This window comes from Porites lutea, chromosome 6, assembly GCF_958299795.1.
Source record: "Porites lutea chromosome 6, jaPorLute2.1, whole genome shotgun sequence".
NCBI lineage: Eukaryota > Metazoa > Cnidaria > Anthozoa > Scleractinia > Poritidae > Porites > Porites lutea.
Window position 1 is genome coordinate 18,010,324 of NC_133206.1, and position 10,391 is coordinate 18,020,714.

The window sequence follows — 10,391 nt, forward strand, 5'->3', positions numbered from 1 at the left end:
TATACAGGATAACTTTTCGTGTCGCGGCACGAAAAACAGTTATCCGGTATAGTGTAAAAATATTCTTAGACTTTGTTCACACTATTCCGCTCCTAATGGGATACCTTTTTCCTTTGGCACGAAGACCATATCGGATAGGGCTTCTGTTCACATATAAGAACGGTTATGGCGGCGCCATTTCTGTAACAGTGCGAAGCTGCGCGGCGCCGATCTCTGCCTAGTTACTATACGTCTTTTTCTGGATGAAAATTTGCGTGCAAAGGAAGATTGGAAAGAGAAAACGGTCGAAACGCACTATGTGTGTGACCATAGCCTTATACTGGAGGGCGTTTAGGCTTAAAGACCTTCACATTAAGAAAAATTAATTATCACGTTTACGTCAAACGGCAAACGAGAATTTGTACCACGTGACCAAGTTTCCTCTTGACTCGTCTTTTACTGTTCATTATTTCTACTCCTAAATTAGTAGTTTCACGAACTCTTTTACCCATAAGAATTATTTTAAACTGTTTTTATCTGCTCATTTTCTATTTCCAGAAATTCTCAAATTGAATCTGACTTTAAATTGCCATTTAACGTAAACGTGACTCTTATTTGAGACGTTTAGCGACGTACGCCCGTTTCCTTTTTACGGCTGACGTGAAACCCCGGGTTGATTCTGGCGTTTGCTGTTTGAGGTTCGATCCATTCTCCACTTTAGGATGGCGTCAACGTTATGTCAAGGATTTTATAGCCTGCGAAAACAGCCGTTTCTCCTCGCTCTTCGCCACTGTGACGTTTCGCGCGGACGTTCCTGCGCGCGAAACGTCCCCTGCGGCGAAAGAACAAGGAGAAACGGCTGTTTTCGCAGGCTACGGAATGGAGTGAAAAATATCCCTTATCAAGGAATAGGGACGGTTTAAAACAAAATGAGCAAGGAAGATCACACTTAGGATAACAGGCTTTTATTCATTGCAGAAAAACCCATCGAAAACAAAGTACTACAACAACTCGTCTTTACTTGAGGCGGTCGCTATATTGAATTTGCGGACAGCAGCAGTGCTGTTTTTAATTCAACCACAAATAGATACATGCTCATTCTTCGGCGTAAATAGACACTTAAACATGTATTCAAAACCTTGCTCAGCACAATGGTTACATGTTTACGTGGCCAAACTCAAAGTGTGGTGCTCAATGCCTTCAGGTAAATGACTTGAAAACCCACCTCTCCGCGTTCGAAACCCGCGTTGAAAACCTCAAACGTGACCTCAAATACTTATCACGTGGTCTCCAGCCGTTTGCCGGTAGTTTCGCCTAAAAACGTCAAGCTAATTACCTAACGATTTCGTGCCGCACAATGTTCTTCTACGATGCCGCGAGACAGCACAAAATACGCAAAAAAGATGGAAATGGTAGTGGCGGTAGTGATCTGATAGTGGACAACTTGCACTTTTTGAAAAAATCATATAAATGCATGCTGCCGAGCAACTGAGTGTAGTCCCTACTATAAAACTCTTGGCCGAAAAATGAAACTTTGGGATTGGCCAGGGGAAATGCCATGATATGATATTTTTTCTTTAAAATCTGATTTTTTATCAAATTAATATTAACATTAATAACAGCAAACGTTACATATTAATTACTGATCAAAAGGTGGTTGATCAGAAGATAAAGGCGTCATTTTAGTACATTTACTTGTTGCTGCATTTATATAAGTATTGTATAGAAAAGGCATTATAACAATACATTCTGTTTAAGGGGCTGGCCATTTATACCTAGTCTGCTATAGTTAATATATACATGTATACGAACTTGGTAAACATAGAAATTCTACGTACTAGCCTCGTAAATGTAACATAAATTACAAGTTGAAGATAATCGACGTAAATAAATGAATTTAAGAGCAAATAAAACTGTCAGCTGTACTGTGGCGAGTTAAATTAGGGACTTCAAGATCCAACGACGCGACGGCAACGAGAACGTCGCTTAAAAAGTGACTTTACGTTCCTTCAGTTTCATAGGGATTATTCCAGCCACTTACTTTGTCAAATGTAGACGAACCCTCCTGAAGCTGAATTTCAAGGGACCATAGCCAAGCTCAGAAAGAGAAATAAAATCTCGTCTTTGCTTGTTTGAGTCCTCCATAAAACACAAAATCAGGGATTTTCACGTAATAGTTGTGCAAAAACAGGTAAGAAATGTACAAAAAGGTGAGCACGTGCGAAGTTGTTGTTTTGCTTATTAAACCAAATGTTTTTTTTTTTGACGTTCTCGTTTCCGTCCGCGTCGTTGGATCTTAATGTCCCTATTACAAGTATACGGCTGGCAAACTTTGAAATGGTGTAATAGCTCCAGGTGCTTTTTGGATAAGCTGGATAGGATATGTCTATAACTATTCTTAAAGACTTCCAGTGAATTCTTCAATTAGCCCATTAAATTCTTTGTAAAATTTCAAGCTTTTGACAAAGATAATTGAACTTTTTGAAAAATATCACGTCAAAAATGGAATTAATAAATTTTTGTAACTACATTAGAAAATTCTTAAAAGATTTTCCTACCGAGAACACAAGCACACAATCATAAAATAAATCGTCATATAGTCTATCGTAAAAAGGTCAAACAAGTTAACATATAAGAACAGGCATTTCATGGTAAATAAAAAAGTTGCAGTGGTGGTATACTAGTTATAAATCCATATTATATCAAGTGAGTAGTGTCACGTCCATTAAAACTTGGTACTCAGGCATCTATGGCGTGTTTTGTTTTTCCATTTCAGATCACATTATGGTATCTAAGAGAACTGTTTCGCCTTCTTAGGGGATGATTACATGGCGAATTTCAGCCAGGGCTTAAATATTACTGCGATTTTATGACAAATTTCAAATTTATCGCCTTTATTCCACTGAAATCCTTTCTCCTTCGCGGCCATATTGTTTCCAAGAAAACAGCCTCACTGCGCATGCTCACGTTACCTTTTCAGCCCAGGCTTAAGCCCAGGCTTAAGCCCAGGCTGACATTTCATTTCGATTACATGGACGTTTTGCGGATTTTTCAGCCCGTTTGCCCAGGCTGAGAATCCTAGCTCGGTTTCAGAAACCGGGCTTCCTGGCTAGGATTTTCAGCCCGGGCTGAAACCTTCTCCATATAATCTCCACTTTCATTTCAAGAGGATTTCTTTCAGAACCCGGGCTGAAATTTCAGCCAGTGCATCCAGGTGCAATAGAATGCGCGCATAGAGAGACAAAGGAAAAATTTCCTAGAGAACATCACGTGGTCTGTATTGGCAAAACAGCTAACCAGGTCTATCGCTTCCCAAGGTGGTTCGAAAAATTGAGATTCGACTATATTGATAACTCCGTGTTAGTTTTAACCAAACGCCGACAATTTATTTAACTATATGCCGGGCGGCCGGGAAGGGTCTTAAAAAAACGAAATGCCCGGCAGTCAGAAAAGTTTCTAAAATTCCTACAAAATCCCTTTTTTTAGTAATCATTTGAAAGTATTCTATCTTCATTTAGAATTACCAAGCGATAAAAAAAAACAAGAATGGCTTCGCAGATGAGCGGTTGTGGTTTCTTGGGCATAGAGTCAAGATCCACGCCGGGCGACACTTTGAAAAATTTTGTGACTGAAGTGCATGACTCACGGAGGGCATGATTTCACACAGCCTAAATACCCGGCAGTCTGAAAGCGGAGCTGGAAAGTTACAAAGCCTTCTCTTCAGCTCTTCAGGCAAATATAAGGGAGTACCCCTACCCGGGCTTCAGAGTAGCCAAGTGGGTACAAAGGGTTCAATAAAAGTTTAAACAACATAAACGTTATAACAAAGCATACTGACGGGTATTTAGCTTGGATGAAAACGTGCCCGTGAGTCATGCACTGTCTCACGAAACTTTTCTAAGTCTCGAAACGGCGTCGATCTTAACTCTACTCTATGCCCAAGAAACCATAACCGCTTATCTGCGAAGCCATTCTTGTTTTCTTGATCGCTTGGTAATTCTAAATGAAGATAGAATACTTTCAAACGATTAGAAAAAGGGATTTTGCAGAAATTCTAGAAAATTCTCAGACTGCCGGGCATATAGCTTTTTTAAGACCCTTCCCAGTTGCCGGACATATAGCCAATTCGTTTAATTATTTATAGTAAATAGTTTAGCCAGACCGCTGTCATCAGTGCTTAATTAATTGATATTAACTTACTACACAGTTACTTCCACGTATTTTATAATGGCGCTTTGTTTCAGCAAATTCGTCAAATATTCTTTTTGCAAAATCCTTGCAATTATTCACCAGCAAGTCATAATTTATGTTTAGCTCGTCTTCATCATAAAGAAAATCTATCAGGTCCTTTATTGTTTTACGTCCTCTATCATAACTCATTTGAGTCACGAGGACTTTTCTTGGTTCCCCATTCACAAAATCTTTAACCTTGACTGGGAATTTGTTTCTCTGGATAAGAATTCTCTTGTCATCTTTCTCGATGGACCACCACCAGCTCTGCGTTTCAAACACCACAAATTGATGGTTCAAGAGCAGCTGAGTCACTTGCAGCTTACTGAGTGGGCATTTATAAATCCAGATTTGCAGGATCTCCTCGCTGGTATCAATCGCCTTACTCATATCTTCCGTCAGAGAATTACCTTCAATAGTGAGGAGTTTCGAAGAGCTTGGATCAAACAAATTTACTTGACTCGCCCAGTTTTTACCGTGTTTGCCTCGTAGTTTGTCCTTTAATGCCATTGCAATAGTCTAGAAAATTAAGACATAAAATTATTCCAGTTCTCAGGTAAATTAGGGCATGATTCAACCGAAAAAGTGATGGGGGGGGGGGGGGGGGGGGGGTCTATGGTCTATCTCTGAATACTTAAGCGTTAGAAAGATGAGACTTTGCCAGATGCAGTGGTTTCTGTCAATTTGGTGTTTTTCAATTATGCAGAAAACAATAAAAAGTCTTTAAACAAAAATGGCAACACTTTTTGTTGTGAGTTATTAAACCAGACTGGTTTTACACGTTTGAATAAAAATGACAACTCAGGGGATAGTAATTTTAAATTTCTAGAGCAATTCATCCTCAAATTTTTGTTGGAAGGGAAAGTAATTACCTTTTATAGTCCTATTCTTCACAGGAACATATGGTGGTGTCGAACTAGACAATAATTCCAGGAGGACATATATAATGAGCATCATGCAGTCTATCCAGCGTAACAAGCATCGCACGTACATTTTAATACACGCCAATCGCCTTCTTGGGGACATCATAATCACGCGAAAGTAGTATACCCCTGATTATCTTAGCCCTACCTTCGTTTTTAGTCTTTCAATTTAGTTCCCCACCATATATTCGGAAAGAAAAAAGTCTAGTCGCTTTATAGCGCTTGAGATGTTCCAAAACAAGTAACTTTGGGTGAAGAAATTACACCTTTAGTTTCATACCCGACGGAAATTTTTACAGTTGAGCTCCCATGCAGCGATTACCTATAAGCAAGAGAGGATAAAGGGGATAGCCCCTTTATCCTCTCTTCCTATAAGACATGGACCGTCCATACCTCTCCCCAATGCAAATATGCTGAAGTTCAAAGGTTTTGATACGCCCAACTACTATAACGTTTGTATGGGATTTGTTTTTCAATTTGCAAATGGGGCAATCTAGTTCAATAACTCGAGCTCAAATAGTGAAACACGGCATAATTCATCAAATTCTATCTTTACTCTTTTAGAATACAATACAAAACAATTTACATATGAATGGTACACTATGCATATAAAGTAAGTCTCAAGTAATACAAGTGTACAATTTTTATCCACATCGGTTTCGCTCGAATCCTTTTACTAGAAAAGTGAATGTTGTTAGTCTCGCTTGCGTTAGCCTGCGTAGCAAGCGTTTCCGAGCGAGTTCATCGAGAAAGTTGGGACGAGAGCAAAAAAATAAAAAAGGAATGACTGGGGATGGGGAGGGGAAAGAAGGAAATGCTTGCCCGCAAACCCCACGATTTTGAAAAACTGCGTTCACCCACGAACGCATCTGATTGGTTCGGTGCTGGTAGTGCTGATTGCTTAGCACTCGAAACATGAATCAAACCAGGTATGCTTTGTTTACGTGCGTGACAGATCTGGTCTCAGCTGATTTGTGGACGCAGATTACAAATGCTTTGGAGTGCTCCCGCTCTAACTTTGGCGCAATAACTCGATTGGAAACGCTTGCTGCGCAGGCTAGGCTTGCGTAAGCAGCGAGACACATAATCTGCAACGCGTTTCTCGCTCCGGGGGGTAGTTCCTATATAGGCTATATGAGTATGTGCGGCGCCAAGGAGTATGGTTTTTCAGCCGTTTTGGTCTGAAATAGGGCATCAATTTCGACCATTTTGGTCTGAAATAGGGTATCGTTTGTGCACTCTCTTCTTGAATTGGGTATGTTTTTTAGAAGAATTAGCTACTTCTTCATCATTTGGCAATAATACCATTTCCTTTTTATTGTTTACGCCAACTACCGTGTACGTGCCGTAACAGCTTGTCACGGGCTCCGGTAACGCGCCAGGCTCCAGGGTTTCAGGTCTGAAATAGGTATCAAATTTTTGATCAGGTCTGAAATAGGGTAGGGAAAATCGCCGATTTTGGTCTGAAATAGGGTAAGGGTTTCCGGAAGCGTGCCGCACATTCCCGCCCAATTTTTCTGGAAGTAACCCCTTGAATCTTGTCGTTTTGGGGTCACAGATCGGGGGCCATTGTGCCAGGCGTTCTTTGCGGACACCGTTGAAACTGGGAGTAAGAACTGTTCCGTGATCGAAGCCACGCATGTTTTGCAAAGAAAGTTTAGGAAAGATTAAATTTAGAGCTTTTTCGAAACGTGCCGGTCCACGAATTCTATCGCTTGAAAACGTCGATTATTTTGGAGCAAGTAAACCCTACTGAGTGGTCGGAAAAAAATAAGGATCTTGATTAGCAAAATTGCGATGGTCGGGTGTTGTAAACTTTCACTGCATGCAAATGAGTCTTGTGATGAGCATGCGACTTATTTTCGGCGATGATTGAAATGACGTGCCATGTAAATCACTTTTTCGATCTCTGGTAATGAAGTAATTTCTTTTTATCGACGTCGATAAAGTAGGAAGTAAAAAACCATTAGCGAGTAAATCGTGTTTCTTGTAGAATTAATCGCCTCCTCATTTCTCGATCTAATCTCCAAGCAGGCGAGACCTGAATGCCGCTGTAAGCGCCTTCTTGTTATATAACGATTATAACTTCAGAATTTGACATTCAAGTGTGTATGGTTTTAACCCTCAGGAAAAATTTACCTCATGATAATTTGGGCCAAAGATTATCTTGTTTATTGCGTTGAACCAGAAACTCATCATGGAGTTTCTCATGTTGACTGACTTGATAATCATAATCATGATGCTCAAAATACAGTACCATGAACCTTTGTTTCAGCAAATTCGTCAAATATTATCTGTGCAAAATCCTTACAACTACCCTCTGTCAAGTCATTCTTTATGTATTCATTTTTATCATGGAGAAAATGTATTAAGTCCTTTACTGATTTCTGCCCTTTATCATACCTAAGATGACACAACAGGATGATTCGTGGTTTTTTACCGAAAAAATTTTGAACATTCGATAAGTTCTCGCTCCTCTGAATTAGAAATCTCGCCTCATCTTTCTCAATGGACCACCACCACCAGTTTTGCGTCTCAAACACGACAAATTGATGGTTAAAAAACAGTTGCGGAGTTAATTGCCAGCTAATGTGGGGGCATTTGTAAACCAAGATTTGCACGATCATCTCTTTTGCATCACTCATCTCACTCTTGACTTCTTTAAGAGAATCATCATTATTACTAATGAAGAGTGCATGAAAAGGGCTTGAGCCGCTTTTTTTGCCACTTGCAAAAACACTACCAAATACAGTATTATGAAAATTTGTTTAGCAAATTCGTCAAATACTTTCTTTGCAAAATCCTTACAGTTATCTTCCAGCAAGTCATACTCTACGTTTAGCTCATCTCTATCATAAAGAAAATCTATTAGGTCCTTTATTGATTTCCGTCCTTCATCATAGCTAAGCTGACACACCGGGGTTCTTCTTTCCCTCTGAAAATGTTTCCCATCCTCTACAGTATCCACAGAATCTCGAACATTGTTGAGTTGTTCGCTTCTCTGAATTAGAATTCTCGCGTCGTCTTTCTCAATAGACCACCACCATTTTGTAGTTTCAGGTACGACACATTAATAGTTAAAGATAATTTGAATAATTTGCTTCATGTTTCTGAGTTTGCTTATATAAACCCAGATTTGTAGAATTTTCTCGCTGTCATCAATCATGGAACTCAAGTCTGATTTGAGTGTATGGCCTTTACTCAAGTTTGGGCTTATAGAAGATAATGTCACAGTTTTTCAATGACCATGAAATTCAGAATCCGGGTAGTTAGTTAATCGATTGTGGCCCTGAAAAATTTTGAAGGAAAAAAACTACGAATTTTTAAGAAAATGCTTTTTTCGTGAGAGGAACTCTTAAAAGCTGACAAACGTCAACAAATAGCTAAAACTATAATTTCTATATGTTTGCATTGCTCGAAATCGCGCGTATTTACAAGGCCCTAAAGTTTTTTGCTGACTTGCAAGGACCCATCTGTTATGAAGATCCCAAAAATAAAGGGATCAATCTCATAGTTTATTAGATATAATCGTGTAAAGTTTGCTTATCATTTTCGCATAAATTATGACCTCAATTCGGAAACCGCTGAATTTCTCGAATTAGGTCTTTGCGATTTTGGTGAAACTTTGTTCAACGCAAGGCACTAATGCGCACTATATGTAGCCGAGAGATTTTCATGAAAAAATGCCGGCAACAGCAGATTTTCGACTCAGACCTTAAAGGGGCGTGGCATTATAACCACATGACATTTACTCCAATCGCCAAAAATTTTGTGTTATATTGTAGATTGGTCTATATTTTATCCATTGTATGTGTTAGACTTACTAAAAGTAAAGGTGGGGATACCAGAGAGCTTCAAAGTAGGATGGTACCCCCCCAAAAAAACTGGGTCGAGTCACCTTAAGCGACAGTCAGTTATTTGCAAAAACGACAATTTTTTGCCCCTTTCAGTTAATAAATAGTACGTTCAGCAAAAGGCCAGAATTTCTGTTATAAAGTTTCAAGCGCTGTATATTATGCCCAAATGCTTTAAATCCGAGTCATTTCACTGCTTAAGCATTTGATCAAGGATAATTACCCGCGTTCTAACTTAACTGCATGCTGGACGTTTAAGACGATTAACTTTACCTTAATCTTCAACTCTTTCTTTCTTTCTTTCTTTCTTTCTTTTTCTAGCGTGTAATTGTAGTTATGTCTCGAAAGACCCCAGTTTCAAGCAATTGCGAGTTTGACAGCAGCATTCAGGCGTATCGCTGTTTGTTAAACTCTAACAAAAAAAGAAACCGCAGGAAACGTAATGTTTATATTGATCGGGACTGTGCTGAAAGCACTGCATTCCTTCATGAGTAATAACAGTTCATTATCTTTGTTACCTCAGGCACAGTTTATTTGTGTCTACACAAAGAACAATTCCAACAAAACTATACGTAAACGTTGTGGAACCTAGTCACATTAGGTTTATAACTTCTTAAGACACTCGGTCTGAATGGCTGTTTCAGGGTCACTTGTCTCTTTGCTAAATTTCCAGATACAGCGAAAAAGAAAACCGCTAGAAATAGGCTAGATTCTGAGTTGATTGTCTGAGGTCATAAGACCGTGCTTTTAATATTCTAGTTGTATTTGTTTCACTTGATCGGTTCAGTTATGCTCAGTTTAACCAAGACTTCAACAGCTATTAAAGGCTTGGTGTTACACCTCTAAAATCGTAGTGAAACTTCGTACGAACAGCAATCGAAGGACACCAGCAGATATCATTATCTGTACAGTCCGAGCTATTCTGACTATAGCGACCAACCTCAGGAATTCGTATAAAAAGAGGTCAGATCACTGCTAACTGATCACCGGGCACTTATAACGGGCGAAATATTTTCCTGTTTTTAGGAAAACCCGCAAAAACAAAGTAACGCTTGTTCCACAGGCTAGCTATATTCACTAAATAAAATCTAAGTTTTGCCTTTGAATTGTAGGTGGAGCAAGTTTAGAATTCATGCATACACAAGCTATACACGACAACTAACCCCAATTGCGAAGGATATTTTTTCTTCAGTTAATTTGGCAGTTCACATTGTTGTTTATTTCATTTTCACCAATTTAAGAGTTTTCTGACCTTTTTTTTCCTTTCAGATCAGTTTTAACTAAAAAAGTAAATTGTGTTCACGTCGATACTTACCGACCCTAAAAAACTTACAGTGACAGAAAGGAAAAAGGCTGTCATGCTCAACATCCCTAAATACGATCATCTGTGGTCTCTTTAATGATG